The sequence below is a fragment of the Pongo pygmaeus genome, chromosome 3 (genome assembly GCF_028885625.2).
Source record: "Pongo pygmaeus isolate AG05252 chromosome 3, NHGRI_mPonPyg2-v2.0_pri, whole genome shotgun sequence".
NCBI lineage: Eukaryota > Metazoa > Chordata > Mammalia > Primates > Hominidae > Pongo > Pongo pygmaeus.
In genome coordinates, this window is record NC_072376.2 from 23,579,649 (window position 1) to 23,596,463 (window position 16,815).

At 44.7% G+C, this 16,815-nt stretch overlaps 1 protein-coding gene across 2 annotated transcripts in view; it reads right to left on the reverse strand.

Annotated features, from left to right (window-relative positions):
* PPARGC1A (PPARG coactivator 1 alpha) overlaps positions 1–15,704 on the reverse strand; it is a 681,913-nt gene extending 666,209 nt beyond the window's left edge. For both annotated transcript variants that reach the window (XM_054484915.2, XM_054484918.2), the window contains exon 1: positions 15,072–15,704. The gene's annotated coding sequence lies outside the window, so the exon portion shown is untranslated. The remainder of the gene's footprint in view (positions 1–15,071) is intronic.
* Between the last annotated feature and the right edge of the window lie 1,111 nt (positions 15,705–16,815).

Here is a 16,815-nt window from a genome sequence, read left to right on the forward strand (position 1 = left end):
TAATAAATATTAAATAATGATCATTATTTTTAATGAACCAGGGGTCCAAAGACTTTGCTGAAAAAAATTATGAGAAAATCAAGTGAGAAAGAAAGAGGAGCAAGCCGGAGAGAATGCGAATGACCTTCACTGTGGGGCTTAATATTTCATCTTGAATAAGAGCTTTATTTTTCACAAATATCTTTAAGATTTCAAGCCTGGTTCCAATCAGACCAACAATAATGATGCAATAGGATATAGTCAACATTCCTCTCCTCTTGGAATTATCTCAGGAATAACAAGAGATACTGTTTTTTATTTTTTGTTTTTGTTTTTGTTTTTTTTTTTTGAGATGGAGTCTTGCTCTGTCCCCCAGGCTGGAGTGCAGTGGTGCGATCTCGGGTCACTGCAACCTCCACTCTCGGGTTCACGCCATTCCCCTGCCTCAGCCTCCCGAGTAGCTGGGACTACAGGCGCCCACCACCAAGCCCAGCTAACTTTTTTTGTATGTTTAGTAGAGACGGGGTTTCACCATTTTAGCCAGGATAGTCTTGATCTCCTGACCTCATGATCTGCCCGCCTCAGCCTCCCAAAGTGCTGGGATTACAGGCATGAGCCACCACGCCCAGCCGAGATACTGTTTAGAGTCCAGGTTTATTCCTTGTTTTGAAGTTAAGTAGTTCAGTAAATAGAACAAGAAAGATTTTTCTCTGTAGATCTCAACAGAACATAAGCCAGTAGGTATTTGCAGAGATATTATACCCTGGAAGGAAAGAAAAAATGCTCTGATAACTGGAGTTACACTCTTGATTTAAACTATTTGCTTGGATCCCTTGATCAACATTTGGTTCTAGCAGCCAAAAGAATTTGCAAAAACTAAAGATGAAGGAAGGTCATCAGAGTTGTAAGCATGACCTCTTGACTAATATATATGGTTGTTAAAAAGGGTTATTTTGGGGTTTTCAAATGCACACAGAAAATATTGGGCTGGGCATAGTGGCTCACATCTGTAATCCCAGCACTTTTGGAGGCTGAGGCAGGTGGATTTCTTGACCTCAGGAGTTTAAGAGCAGCCTGGGGAACATGGCGAACCCCATCTCTACAAAAAAATACAAAAAGTAGCTGAGTGTGGTGGCACATGCCTGCAGTCCCAGCTACTTGGGAGGCTGATGGGGGAGGATGGCTTTAGCCCAGGAGGCAGAGGTTGCAGTGAGCCAAGATCGTGCCACTGCGCTCCATCCTTTGTGACAGAGTAAGACCCTGTCTCAAAAGGAAAGAAAATACTGTAATATGAGGATTTATTTTATGATATTCTCCATCTGGTACCCTTACATGTACCTGTCTGGAGTGTAAGTTGGTGCATCTTTTCAGAGAGGCAATTACATTTGTATGGCCTTTAACCCAGTAGCTCTACCACTGGGTATTACCCTAAAGAAATACTCATAGATACGTACCCGGTTTAGTCATAATTGGTGACAACCTAAATACCCAATGATACAGGACTGTTAAATAAATGGTTCTATTAACATACAATGGGATACTACTGGGCCACTAAAAATTATATAGAGGCATATGAAATATTATATGGCAGGTCAGTTATGATTTATTGGACTAAAATAAGGTTACACAAATATTTACATGTGATACCAACTTAAACATGAAATGCATACGCCTAGAAAAAAGACAGGAAATATATAAATCAAAATATCTGAGATTATCTCTAGGTATTTAGACTATGTGTGGTTTTGATTCGAGTTTTCTTCTTTTTTCAAACTTTTCTGAGAAAAAAAATCCAAAACAAAAATATATCTTATCTACAATAAGAAAAATTAATAATATGCTTTTATCAGTTTCCTGGGTATATTATTTGCAAAAATAATGCTCTAAGAAGCCAAGTTTAAATTGTTTTAATTAAAAGGTAAAATATAAAGGAAGACAATATTCCCTATATGTGAAAATATCCTAATTTCAAGGGGAAACTCCCTTTTTAGCAAAAAGTTCTTTTGGGGAGGGGCTTAAAGGAAATGGCTCCGCCCATCTAAGTTCTGACCCTTTCTGTTTTGCTAATAATCACATGGCTATTAGGGGCTGATGTCTTTAAATTCCAAGAATGAGTTAAAGATTATTTCTCTAGTCACATGATTAATAAAGATTTTAGTTAGTGCCTATTTCATTCCCTACACTGTATTTAATGTTATGGATGGTGAAAATAATGAAAAAAAAAAAACTCAAGGTATTCAGAAATCAATTAAGGAAAAAAAAACTGGGCCAGGTGCAGTGGTTCACTCCTGTAATCCCAGCACTTTGGGAGGCTGAGGCAGGCAATAGCTTGAGCTCAGGAGTTCGAGACCAGCCTGGGAAACATGGTGAAACCCTGCCTCTACAAAAAATACAAAAATTAGCCAGGCATGATGTCGCACACCTGTAGTCCAAGCCACTCGGGAGGCTGAAGTGGGAGACTTGCTTGAGCCCCAAGAGATTGAATCTGCAGTTAGCCAAGATTATGCCACTGAAATCCAGCATGAGCGACAGAGCGAGACCCTGTCTAAAAATAAACAAACAACAACAACAAAAAAAAACTGTAGATATTTACTTCAAATACAATAGGCATAAAATAACTAATAACAACAATTAGCATTCAAGCAGTGCTTTTTCCGAAGCCTTCTTAAATACTGTATATGCCCAAATATAAGATGAGGTAGTTTCCCAAAACTCTCTGGAAATAAGAGATATTTGTGTATTTTTAAAGACTGACATATCATAGGACATTCTCTAGTTACTTTATTTAAACAACTAAGTGATGCTTGAGGAAGACTCAATAGCCTGAAATGACTTCAGTCAAAGCTTTGGGATGTTTAGAGAGGTCTCTTGACAGAATTGGTTACAGTGGATACAAAAAGATTTAATACAGATTTAGTCATTATTCCTGGGGTAAGGTGCCACAGTACAAATGTTTAATATCATTGTAAACAAGCATTTTAACATAACTCCCTAAGTGAATCTAACGTATATTTATTTAACATCTACTTTATTCTGGGTCTGTATTCAATGCTAATGGCTTCTCTTTTCAGCCAGCGAACTGTTCTTCCACCATAATGATAATGACTAAGAGGATACTTTACGGTTTACAAACACTCCCCAAAACATCATCATACTTGATTATACTAGCACAGTGAAAGAATGAATATGGCCAAAATTTTGGGAAAATAAACCAGTATGTATGTTAATAGAGATAAACAATGAAGCAACCATTGTTTTTCAGCAGCCTGTTCTCTAGGACTAGTTTAATTGGGAGAAATAATTTTTAAATTCTTTCTAATGAAACTGTTACTATCAGGGTCAAAAAATCAGTTAGCAATAAGTCCTATTTTCTGAAACAACAAGGCTTTGATAAACATGGTAAAGATAATTCCATTCTCTTTTACCATTTGTTTGGCTCTTTCATCAAAGCTGTGTAACCCTCTTCGTTTGACATCACACAAAGAAAGACCTAAAGGACTTCACTAGCGCTGCTTCCTGGGCCTCAGAGTGTGTCCTCGACTTCTGATGCTATTTCACTCTCTAGCTCGAGTGGCTAATTTTAATCCACAAAAAGTTTGGTAATTTATTGAAGTATAATAATCCAAATAAAACTTCATCTTTGATTTACTAATTAAACTGTTCTTCTGACATTGTCAACAGAACAGATTTTAATTTTTTTAGAAACTGGTTCTCACTCTATCATCCAGGCTGGAATGCAGTCATGTAATCCTAGCTCACTGCAGCCTAGAACTGCTGGGCTCAAGCCATCCTCCCGCCTCAGCCTCCCTAGTAGCTGAGACTACAGGTGCATGCCATCACACCTGGCTAAATGTTTTTATTTGTTGTAGAGGTGGGTCTTGCTATGTTGCCCAAGCTGGTCTCAAACTCCTGGCCTCAAGCAATCCCTCTGCTTCAGCCTCCAAAACGCTAGGATTACAGCATAAGCCACAATGGCCTGCCTACGGCGGATTTAAAATGATGCAAAGATCTTAATTATTTTCAACCAAGTTTGAAAGCTTTCTTGCTTGTGACAGAACAACTGGAGAGGAGTTCCTACTTCTAAATTTCTGAAGTCAAAACAATGAGCAGGAAAGACTCTGCCTCCTTTCACCTGTTCTTCTTTCTAGGCACATTATTTTTCCTTCTTGGTACTTCACACAGTTTAAAAGAGATAATGATAGCTAGATGATAGGAAGGGAAAAAGAGAGAGAAAGAAAGAGGGAGAGACAGAGAAAGAGAGGGTGAAGATGACGTGTGTATGGATATGGATGGACAGAGTTGTACTATTTTGTGTATATCTATTCATATATATGCACATATCAACTGTCTATGTCTCTATCGTGTCTATTGTGTCTATCGTGTGTGTGTGTGTGACTTTTATGTCTCTCTTACTAAATTAAAGCTCTCTTAGGGGGTAGGGCAAGCACATTGTAGGTGCTCAATAAATTTAATTGAATGAAAAAAATTTAACACAATTTAAAAAAACTCTTGGCAGGTATTCCTTGACTAATTCCTTCTACACTTTCCTTCTGCCTCAAATGTCCCCACTCTCATCCCCCATTCTCATCTGCCCAGATGTTCTCCATTTCTTAAAGCCCAGAACAAATGTCGCTGCCTTCTTGAAACTTTCTGTGATTTTTCCAGCCAAAAGTAAACTCCCCCTTCTCCAAATGACCACAGCACCGCTATCTCCTCCCTGAAGCACTAACTGTTTTCTATCTTCTCTGCATCCAGGTGGGGCTCCACTTGTAACACACATTCATGTTGAAGGAAGCATTTTTTTTCTTTTTCTTTCAGTTTTAGACATGCAGAGCGGCATGTTTTTTGTTTGTTTGTTTGTTTTTGAGATGGAGTCTCGCTCCGTCGCACAGGCTGGAGTGCACTGGCAGGATCTTGGCTCACTGCAACCTCCGTCTCCCCAGTTCAAGCAATTCTCCTGTCTCAGCCTCCCGAGTAGCTGGGATTACAGGCGCACACCACCACACCCGGCTAATTTTTTTTGTTTGTTTGTTTTGTATTTTTAGTAGAGGCAGGGTTTCACCTTGTTAGTCAGGCTGGTCTCAAACGCCTGACCTCAGGTCAGGTCCACCCACCTCAGCCTCCCAAAGTGCTGGGATTACAGGTGTGAGCCACCGCACCTGGCCAGCAGGTTTTATTTGTCCTTGATGCTCCGCTCTCCACTCCTCCATCAGTTCATCCATCTGAATGCAGCCTAACAGGATAGTTAAAACATGGGCTCGGAAACCAGACATGCTTCATATAAATCCTGGCTCTACCACTTACTAGCTGCGTGACCTTGGCTATGTAACTTCACCTCTCTGTGCCTCAGTTTCCTCATGGAATACTAATAATAGTACCCACCTCATAGGGTAATTTGATGACTAAATGAGTGAATCCATGTAAAGCCCTTTAAAATGTCTCTGGAATGTTACAGTAAGTGGTCTATAAATGGATTCTATTATGATGGACTCAATATAATTTACTGAGAATCTACTATGTACCGGGCGGTCTGCTCGGCGGTCACATCAGTAGGAACTCCATAAATATTTGAGGAATGACTGGTGACAGCTAACATTGACTCAGCCCTTTATTAAGTCAGTAACAAACGTCTTTCAGGTCCAAGGTCTCATTTACTCCTCACAACAATTGCAGGGGATGGATGTCACCCCCTCCACCTTCACCCAGGAGCAGAGTCCCTTCTGCACTTGCACAAGCACATACTTAGCAGGTGAAAAGTCTCCACAGCGTTCATCTCACAAGCCCGCCAACTTCTGGAGATTTTTTTCCATTCCCTCCTGCAGCTCCCTCGACTTCACACGAAGCATCTTTTTTAGCATCTGTTCAGCCTGACTCCCGTCATTAGATACATTCTTATGGGTTTATAATGCATCACTGATTTGTTTCAGGACTAAATCGTGGGATCTAAAAATAAAGTGATGTTGAACATATTTCTTTGCATATTAACTTTAAAGAAATGGATTAATCTTTTAGAAATAATCAAAATTAAATGATCCACTCCGCATGGAGCAGTTACTAAAAATAATAAAAAGCAAAAACTCTTCAGATTCCTACTTTTCCTTTTTTACTGCTTCTGGATTTGTTAATGTAAGTATATCCTTCATAACTTTTTCATCTGAAAAATTAAGAGGTTTAGCAAGCCTATGGTAACCCAATCATGTTTTTCCCTGGGGACATTTAAATGGAAGCAGGATTCATTTATTCTCCAAGTCAAATTCTCATTTTCAAAAATGACATTGCGGAATTGCCATCATCCTAAGAGACGGAACAAAGAATGATAAATAAAGTGACACATGTGTTGGTATAAAAGTTGTTTTCTGACATTTCAGCCATTTATCCAACACATATGCTCTGTCTGTCCACTACAGGCTGGGCAAGATGAGGATCTAGAATTGAAGAGGGTGTGGTTCTTTCCCAAAAACAGCTTCCTCAGTAGAATGGGAGGAAAGACTTCCAAATAAATATGACAGCACAAGACAGAAAGCTTTATGGAAAAGAGGGCAATGGGAGTGGGGGAAAAAAAGTCAATTCCTGCTGAAATAAAAATATGATCTGCCTATTTGATAGAACATTTAAAATGTTTTCCCCTTCTTCAACATACATGCACACATATCCATTTTGACTGTTTGCTTCTTTTCTTTCTTTGGAATCTGACAGTACTCTCAATCACCAGCCCTTGGGTGTTTACCTGTCACCTAGGCTTGGCGACATTGTTTTATTCAATTTGCTATTTCCCTATTACTCAGAAAGGGTTATATATGCAAATAAATATACATTCTGGTTGCAACATTAAATAATGAGGCAAACTACAGTTTATAAAATGCAGTTGTTCCATGCCACATTTCATTTTAGGAGAGGGAGGCCTACAGCCAACTGTGAACAATTACCAAATCGTCAGTGGAATTCAATAAATGTTGTTTAAAAAAACTAATTATTTGTTACAATAACCAGCTACTACTGCCACTTTGTATTTGGAGGTTTGTAAACTACTTCCATTTGAAATGTAATTGATTCCATTTTTATCATTTGTTCAAGTTTATGTGGTTGTTCTCATCCTAAGAGATGATAACATCTATTTTCAGCAAATTATACATTATAATTCCTCATTCAAAAGCTGTAACAGAAACAAAATGCTAATTTATGCTGTAAACGAAACTACAGAATCATAATCACTCATTGTTAACATTAGGGACTAAACTGCTACTGGAAATAATAAATTGGAGCAGAATGTGTAGGGGTTGTTGGTTAGATTTTTCTTTTTCTTTGTATCTTTTTTGTTGTTTTGTTATTATACAACCAACACACTTTCTAATACTCTTTCAGGCAAGATATTACATGGATGTCTTGTCTTCTTCCACAAAGAAGCCAGACATTCACTGGGCTTTTAGCTATTACCTGCAGCTCTCTATTTGAAACCTACAGAAGACATGCTCACAAAGCAATCAGACGTGCACACTACAGAGGGGAAGCACATTAGAACTACACACCTGCTTTTCCACATTCCATTAAGTTTCCACATCTACATTTCCCTTTGCATCAACGGTCTCCTCCCCTACCCCCTTCCCTCCTCCCCTCCACCGCATGTTTCTCCTGTATGAAGACCCCACTGTAACCTCTTCTGGTCAAGGTGAGCCTCCCTCAGTAGCAAGCTTCCCCTCTGCTTCAGCAACTACACTGAACAAATGCAAAAATGCACATAAACCCAGTAACTTTTTTTAAAGATGGGGTCAGTAGCTACGATTACAGGCACACACAATCACACCTGGTTATTTTTATTGTTCTTTAGAGATGGGGGTCTCCCTGTGTTGCTCAGGCTGGTCCCGAACTCCTGGACTCAAGGAATCCTCCTGCCGCAGCCTTCTGAGTAGTTGGGATTACAGGTGCGAAAAACTGTGCTCTGGCAAAATCAGTAAATTTCAATAAATATAGTCAATCCTTATTAACACACACAAAAAGGGTGGGGGTGGATCTGGTACCACATTCTAGACACTGCTTTGTTGAAATAACGATCTTCATGTGAAAATAATGTAACACCACCTAATGGCATTTTCTCCTTTCTTCTTTTTTTAAAACATAGAATCCAAAAGAAAGAAACATTTTCATATAATTATTATATCAAAAAGGTGATTTTTTTCGAAAGGACCAAAAAGTCACACTGCCTTCTAGAGTAAATCACTTTTCTGCTGCCCTTTTATTTAATGCCGTCTGCTGTACACATTTACCTCTTCACTGGCAAAGTGTGATCATTGATTTCCTGTGGTCTCTCTGGAAGGAAGTTCTGCTTCCTTGATGATGAATACAAGGGGTAGGTGACCCCATTCTCATTCCAATGCAAGCCTTGCACTTTTACATTTCCGCTAGGGCCACAGGAACGTGAAAGCAGTGAGAAACTCCTTGCCCTCTTCATGGAGACTGTCTTGCTGTAACTACTGACATTTAATGTTTTCCCTCCCCTTCCCACAACTGTACTTTGGAAGATCACAAAATAAGGGCTGAACCACTAAAAGGCATCAGTTCATGATGGACATAAATGTTAGGCGCACGATTCAGTGCAGAAGATACCTGTTATAACATGGCCGGGATGAGAAAGGTACATTTCAGCCTAAATCTCAAATGTAACTATATGTAGCACAAGCAGAAAGTGACACGGATTAGCTCATGAGAGTGTATCCCTCACTATATATATGATAGGGTTTTGATACATCTGAATGATTATAAAATTATTCTATTTGTGTATCTCACAATTACATTTCTCCTGTCGAATATTTTATTGATATTCAGGTACATTTGGAATGAGCACCCCACTAAACCATAATTATTCTGTTTTAGAAGGCCCTGACTATCTCCCAGGCTAGATCTACCATTCAAAACAAAAAGAATGGTCAACTCAAACATCTAGTCCAAAAAGCATCAGGTAGTTATGGTTGATTCCACCAAAAGAGACAACTTCACCTCATTCATCAAAAAGAATTCTATCTGGTTATATAAAAGAAAGTGGGTAAACTTGGGCAAACAAAGGAGATATTCACTATTTCACAAAGCTGGCAAATAAATTGCCAAACTTGCCAGAAATGTACATGTGGCCACACAGTTTCTTCTGTGTTGTAGCAGAAAGTGAGTACAGTGGGGATAAGAAGAGGAAGCTGGCACAAGTCTGTCTGGTAGAGGACCCAGCTTTCCCTGACTAGCGCTGAGACCTTAGGCAAGTCACTTAATTCTCTGTGCTTTGCCTCATCTATAAAATGGGAATAATAGTAAAAGTACCTACCTCATATGTTGTTATGGAGATTAAATGAGTCAAATATTTATAAAGTATATGGAACAACAATTGATAAATGGTAGTCATTGTCACTGCTCTTTAATTACCAAGTTTATGGTTTACATAAATTACAAAGAAAAGCTAAAAATTGCACTTTGGGAGGCCGAGGTCAGGAGTTCGAGACCAGCCTGGCCAACATGGTGAAACCCCGTCTCTACTAAAAATACAAAAATTAGCCAGGCGTTGTGGCATGAGCCTGTTGTCCCAGCTACTCAGGAGGCTGAGACAAGAGAATTGCTTGTACCCGGGAGGTGGATGTTGCAGTGGGCTAAGATTGCACCACTGCACACCAGCAAAAAAAAAAAAAAAGGAAGGAAGGAAGGAAGGGAAGGAAGGGAGGGAGAGAAAGAAAAAGAGAGAAGGAAAAGAAAGAAAGAGAGAGAGAGAAGGAAGGAAAGAAAGAGACAAAGAAAAAAGAAAGAAAGAAAGAAAGGAAGGAAGAGAAAGAAAGAGAAAGAAAGAAAGAAAGAAAAGAAAAGAAAAGAAAAGAAAAGAAAGAAAGAGGAAGGAAGGAAAGAAAGAAAAAGAAAAGTGAACAACGTTTTCAAGCTGATGCATTAAGTAAGCCAGCCTTATTGGAAGACCTGCAACAAATTCTTTTCCTCTCCTATACCCCTAGGAGAAACCCAAAGTCAGAAAAATTGGAGTTATGTGAAAACTGGGGTTCTGTGAGCTGGATTTACAGGAGGATTTCTAAAATTTATTTAAGGTAAGAATGTAGAAATGCACTTAAAACTCTTTTGCAGTTCATACTACATCTTCAGGGAAATAAAAATGTTGAAAAGGTATAGAAGCCCAGTTGATATTTTTTTAACTTTGAGGTATTGGCTATCTAACAACTTTGTAAATGGAGGATATTCCCAAGTCTTGGCTCATCTCCGGGGATGCCAACATTGTCACCACTTTAAGAATTATGAAATGTCCAGAAAGAAAGAAAAAAAAACACTGAATTCTTTATGGCATTTGGACTGAATGGAAAAGAAGTGTTCCTCAGTGGGCTGCTTTCTGCTTTGGCTATCCATATTCATGGAGGTAATGCCAAGCCAAAAAAAAAAATGGGCAGTCAGCACAAGCTTTCGACAACTTACCCACATCCATTAATGATTCTGCACTGAAACTTCTACCTTGCTGGAGAAGATACAGTGAGTATACAGAACTATGGGTACTGGCTAATTCAAAACAGTCATTGCCTACTCTGAGAAGATAGTTCCCTTATGAAGATGCCATTTTATATTTCTAGTCTGGAAAATTTGGGAAGTGGTGGGGGCAGGGGGCAGAGAAAGAAAAGTTAAAAAAGCAGGGTCAAGCCTCGTGGTAATGTCTTTTACGTAGCCTCAGGTTAAGCTACCCAGTAACCAAACAGCTGGTCAATCAGGTGAGTAAAGTCAGATGTCTGGCCTCATCACACTCAAGCAGTCAGCTAATTGGCTCCATTTTTCACTTTCAACTGATTGATTCAATATCATACAGACCTGGCCTGCTTCGATTTGGGCTTACATAGTGACAGCTAATAAGGTGACCTGGGTCCAAACTGCAAGCAGTAATGACCACTCCACAGTCAGCTTTCTGATGGAGACAGAAAGCCAAAACAACTACAGGAGAGAATTACAGGTTGAAAAGCACAACATCAAAAGATAAAGCTCGGTTTTGGAAGCTTGCACTACTGCCATCCCTAGGCGTGAAACTGTAAATTAAAGAATGGTCTGCTGTCTGCTGCACTGAGCCAAATCAGAGACATTTCACATATACACTTTAACTGGGGGTTTCATTCTAATTGAAGAAATGAATTCCACCTAAGCAGATGCTCCCCCCCGCACACACACACTTGCTATGATATGTTTTGCACATTGGCAAGTGGGTGCAAAATATCTGCAACATGGTCCTCTCAGATATAGGATGGAATTTCCCAGTTTTTAAATGGTAACAGATGTAGTTTCGGCTCTAATACACATTGGGCTCTCTCCAAAAAAATCACCCCTCCCTCCCCAGCTTCAAGAATAAAATGTCACAGAACAAGTAAAAACCTGGTCAGTGATGATTTGTGGCTGGGTTTTTGTTGTTTGTTTATGTTTCTGTTTTTCAGTAATGAATAAACACCCTCATTGTTTCCAATTTTCCAGGTCTATATATCAAGAAGCTCCATCTTCATTATTTTTTTTACTTGCTTGTTTATAACGAGAGGCGTCATAATCATGTTTCTTGTGAAAATGAAAGTAATCAAAATGTCTTGTGATTCCAGGAAAAGAGCTTCTTAGGGAGACATGCCTGCCTGCTATTGATGTTGCAGAAAGGCTCCTTTTACATGGTATTAGATGTTGAGAGCACATCATATTGATCTAGAAATAAAAAGCTTGATTTTTTTTTTTTTAGTACAGCCAACCCTTACCTTCATAAGCACTTTATAACACTAGGAAAAGGATTTCATTTTTAATTGAGGTAGAGTAAACAAATTATATTTGAAGAACATTGCTATTTTTAGGAAACGCAGGATATGTAAGCATTTTGGCAGCAATCAGGGTAAAATCATGAATAAGTCTCACTCTTGCAAATTTGGCCCAGGCCTTCCTATAGCAGCTCTGCCCGAGTCCAAGATGAGATTTAAAGTATCGCCTTTGTTGTATTCTTTTTCTTCTTAGGAACAGTTAGGAGCAGGTTTCTCAAACATGTGCCCATGCTCAAATGCTGAAAATGCAAACTGGAGATCAGTAAGGCCCCTTATGCACATGTATTCTTCATCTCTGAAAATGGAGATTGTGGCAATGTTGGAAACCGCAAATCCTGGTAAGATTCACTGCCCCGGCTGCATTTACCACCAGAGATTAAAGCTTCGGTAGCATCTGACGCACCTTCCCCTAATGATGTACATCTCTCATTTGTTTCTGTACTTTATCTTAAAGTTCATACCGCACCACTGGAAGAAGAAATCAATACTTCAAATAATCTCCTCTCCCCATCATACAATTTCACTGCACTAAGAGTAGCACAGTACCCAATACCAGCCCGAGAGCCAATCATTCTCCAGAGAGCAGAGCCAGCTGCTTTATCAGAAATTCTTTCGATTTTCTTAGCAACATGAGTATCCCCTTCTAGAAGAAAGATGCTGCCTCTTGGGGAAACACTTTTCCACCTCAAGTTAAACTAACTTTACCCGAAGAAGCCGGTAGTTTTCCACTTTTTAAAACGCCCCCCTCCGCAAATGGTTCTCTCTTTCCTTTGCTCCAAACCTGCCCCCACCCAGTCCCTCTCTCCCACCTCCTCTGGTTTCCTAGGAGTTTGCACGTGATTGCCTGTCTTGTGAAATCCAGCCGCAGCCCTTCGCTTTTAAACACTCTCAAACGACTTGTTTCTTATCTCGTTAAAGATGCTGCGAAACCTCCCATCTCTGCAAAGCTGTATCACTGCTTCCTTAGACCCAAGTCTCCTTCCTCTCTTGCTTTGGAGGAATACAAAGTGCCTGAGTTTCACGGCCCCGGGGTGCAGGTCGGAGGCACGCGCCTGGAAACTTGTCCTAACGCATCTGACTCCAGGACTGGGGGACGCGGCGCTGCCGAGGACGCCCGAATGCCGGCCGGGCTTGTGCCGGGTGCGTGGTTCAAACCTTTCGTACCCGCCTCAGTCCTCAAAGACGAGCAGGGCTTGGTTTCTGACTCATCGACAGACAGACAGACACACACACACACACACACACACTCACGCAGGCAGGCACGCGGACGCCCGCTCCTGGAGAGCTGGAGTTTGCGGAGCCGGAGGGGTCGTTGGCTCTCGGCAATCCTGGGCGGACGCGAGGAAGCGTGGAGAGCACCCAAGGCCCGCCAGGAGGGGCGGGATAGCCTGAAGAAAGCCACCGGCGCCGGCCACGGGCAGCCGGGCACCCTCCGGGCCCCGATCGTGCTTCTTCAGACCCCCAACTCCAGCGCCGGCCCGACCACCTCAGTAGCTCCTGCAAGTTTCTACTCGCAGCGAGGCCTCGTGTCTCCCGGCTGCCTCACCGCGAACCCTCACTCCGCGCGCCTGGGCTGCCCTCCCGCCCCGCCCGAACGGCCGGCGTACTTCCCGGGGGCAGCCCAGACGCCCCCACCCGCGGCGGCGGCCCGACGGTCTGCCCAGAGCTCGCCGCCGCCTCCCGCTGCTGTTGCCGCGGCGGCGGGAGCCTCTCCAAGGCTCCCCGGCGGCCCTTATGTATTATTGACTCGGATGGCCGCGGCGCTTTCTGGAGAGCCCACGCCGGAGAGAGAGGTCTTCACCTGGCAGCTAGTAGTTTGGCGATTTGTTTCTTGGAAACTTGGGGTGATGCGGGGGCGGCGGCGAACATTTTTCGGTTATTTGCTTTCGGGGTTTGGCTTCTCTGCCGGGAGCTCGCAGGAACGCGCTGCGCCCGGGGCCCGGGAGGGAGCGCGCCAGCGCCGGCGAGCGCGGCGGGCAGCCCCGCAAGGGGCCGAGGCTGGCTGGCGGGCTCCAGAGGAGAGGCGCCGCTGCGGCCAGGCGAGCCGGGCTGAACAGAGCTCTTTTCCTCGACACCCCCCACCCCTAGCAGGCCAGCTCCCCCCGCGGTGCGCACTCCGCGGGGCCCGGGAATCCCCGGCGCCCTGGACCGCCCACCGAGTTGCTAATGCCTTTCACCATTGCTCCTCCACCGCTCCTCTGGCCCCAACTTTCCCCAGCCCAGACACGCGAGCGCGCGCGCACACCCACACACAGACACACACCCGCGTGCACACACACACACGCACACACATGCCTCCCCTGCCTCGACCCCAGCTCTACTTCCCCGCGTAGTTTGGAGATGACAGATGCCTGTAGACTTTCACCAAACAAGCAGTGGGGGCAGCAGACTACAACAGTTATTTAATTAAAAGGCATTTTTCCTCTATTTCTCGCTCCAGCTCCCAGAATAGCTTTTTCACCCCTAGACCCTGAGCACATGCCTGTCTCTCCAGGTTACCAGTGGCCCGCTGACATCCATCTCCTTCCACGCCCCCCTTCCGGCGTCTACCCCCAGCGTCCCTGGGCCCCCCGAGTCACACCGACACGCACACCTACAGGCCGGCGGCGTGGAGCGTCTAGGGCACGATGCAGCCGGACTGCATTGCACAGTCATCAAAGTTAAGTGTGTGTGTTTGTGGGGTGCTTGTGCGCCCCGGGGGAGGCGCGGGGTCAGGAGGAGCGGAGCCTCCACTCTGCACCCCACCCCCCCCCCACCTCCGCGGGTCAGGGGACGCCTCTACTTGAGATTGCAGCCATTTTAGGGAAAGAGGCCGCTCGGGCCCCGAGGGGAGTGGAGGGGGGACAGCACGTCGCGGGGGGCTTGCGGTTCTGCAGCCCCTCGGCGCAACTGGAAGGCGGGTAGGCGCCGGGCGCACAGGGGCGCGGCGCCCGCGGCGACTTGGGGAAGGTTGCGCTCGAGTTCCCTGGTTCTGCCTGGAGTTGTTCGGGGTGACGCGCCGGCTCCTGCCTCTTTCTCGGGTTCCCGCTGGGCTCGGAGGTGGTGGGGGAAGGTGTCGATGGCAGATTGGGCACGGGAGGAAAGCGACAGAACCTGGAGACTGGAAAGCTAGCGATGGGGGAAGGGGGGGTACCTCCTCTCGCCGGTTGGCGCTGACCCAGACAGTGCGACCCACTTGGCCCCCCATCATCCCCACCCCCTCCCGAGCCTCTGCCTCCCCACCGAGTACCAAGTGAGCGCGCGGCAGGGGGCAAGGGGCGCGACGCCGCCCGGCACCGAGCCACCCCTTACCTGGTTGGAAGGGGTTTCCCAGGAGGAGCCGTAGTTGTAAAAGAAGGAAGAGAAGAGGGTGTCTTCCGACAGCCCGCAGCCCGCCATGCTCTGGATGCAAATAAAATGAGGAAAGAAAAAAAAAAGCACACATACACAAAAGCAACCCAAAATTTTAAAAATCAAATTAAACCAATAAGCCAAGAAGAAATTCTCTCGAAAATAAAGAAAAGGAGGGGGAAGGGAATGGCAAAGGGAACGGAAACTCTCGGCGGTGCTCCCTCTCCGGGAGAGGAGGGATGCTCGGGCTGCCGCCGCCACCGCCGCCGCCGCCGCTGCCGCCTTCTCAAGACGGTACCTAGAGAGGTTCGTCCTGACTTGGGCAGCCGCCGCCGCCGCCTGTGCCGGCTGCGTGTGTGCGCGCGTGTGTGTGCGTGTGCGTGTGTGTGGTGTGTGCGCGCAGAGCGAGAGACCGCAGGGGAAGCGAGAGGGCGAGATAATGAGCGAGCCGGGATGGAGGCGCAGAGGCAGCGCGAGCGGGCGGGCGTGTGCGCGCGGGGGTGCGTGCGTGTGTGTGTGTGTGTGTGTGTTTTGTGTGTGTGTGCGCGCGAGCGCGCGCGAGCGAGCGCGCGCGTGTGGCTGGGTGTGCGTCTGTTTGGGGAGCTCACCGGAGAGCCGGGGCCGTCACGTGGGCGCGCTGACTCCGCCGGCTGCCGGGGACAGCCTGTACTACAGCCCCGGCCACTAAATCAGCCCGCGCCGCCAGACCTTCGCAGCCCGCGGCCGGCCGGCCGGCCGCCTTCTCCGACCTCCTCGCCATAGCCGACGGGCCATGCGCGTCCCGGGACTGCAGGGGGCGCGGGTGAGGCCGCGGGCAGGTGGATGGATGGGTGGGGAGTGGGCCGCCCTGAGCCCGGGAAGAGGAAAAATGCTCGAGGAAAAACACAGGCACCCCCGCTACGTCCCGCACCCTCCTGGCAAGCCTTCCTTCCACCCTGTTTGAAGATTTTTTTTTTATTCCTAAAATTGCTTTTCCATGCAGAGACCCCCCTTCCAGCCACGGGAAAATTATTTTCACATAGTTGCTATGTCCCGCTTTTCTTGGTTTCGCGATCCCTCCAGCCCCCCGCGCGCGTGTCCACGCAGGCACAGACACACCGGTGCCTGCCTCCTCCCATTCCAAATGCAAACCCACTTCCTTTTGCCGGTTGCTGTAGTTAAGCTAAGTCAATGCTACATCAAACTAGGCTAGGCTGAGAGGACTGGAAAGTGGATTTAGGGGACAATACTGCCCCAGCAGGAAGAAAGGCTCTAGTTTGGCGTTCTGTTGATTTAACAGTTTAAAACGAAAATGGATTTTGTAGCTTCTGCACTAAAACTCAGGCCCCTTGAGTCACAATTATTTAAAGGGAGCTATTCTCTAAAGTCCATTATATGATATAAAAATGTAAACGGATATAATGTCGTCTCTCTCTCTCCTCACAAGATGGTATTTTAGAACCAAATCTTTCAGTCTTAATAATTGGGTGGCTGAAAGGTGTGTTTTTTTTTCCTGCAAAAAGACATTCTTTACTTGTTTCCCCTTACTCTTTATATAGGTATTTATAGAAAGTAAAATTCAAATAAAAACCAGCATATCTGTGTAAGATGCCCTTAGAAGTATTTGAATCCTTGCAAGAAGACTTGAAACAACCTCTTATAGGCAGTTTATATTGTTTTCTTTCTGAATCCCGTTTCCAAATGCTGCCTATTTTTATTCAAACCA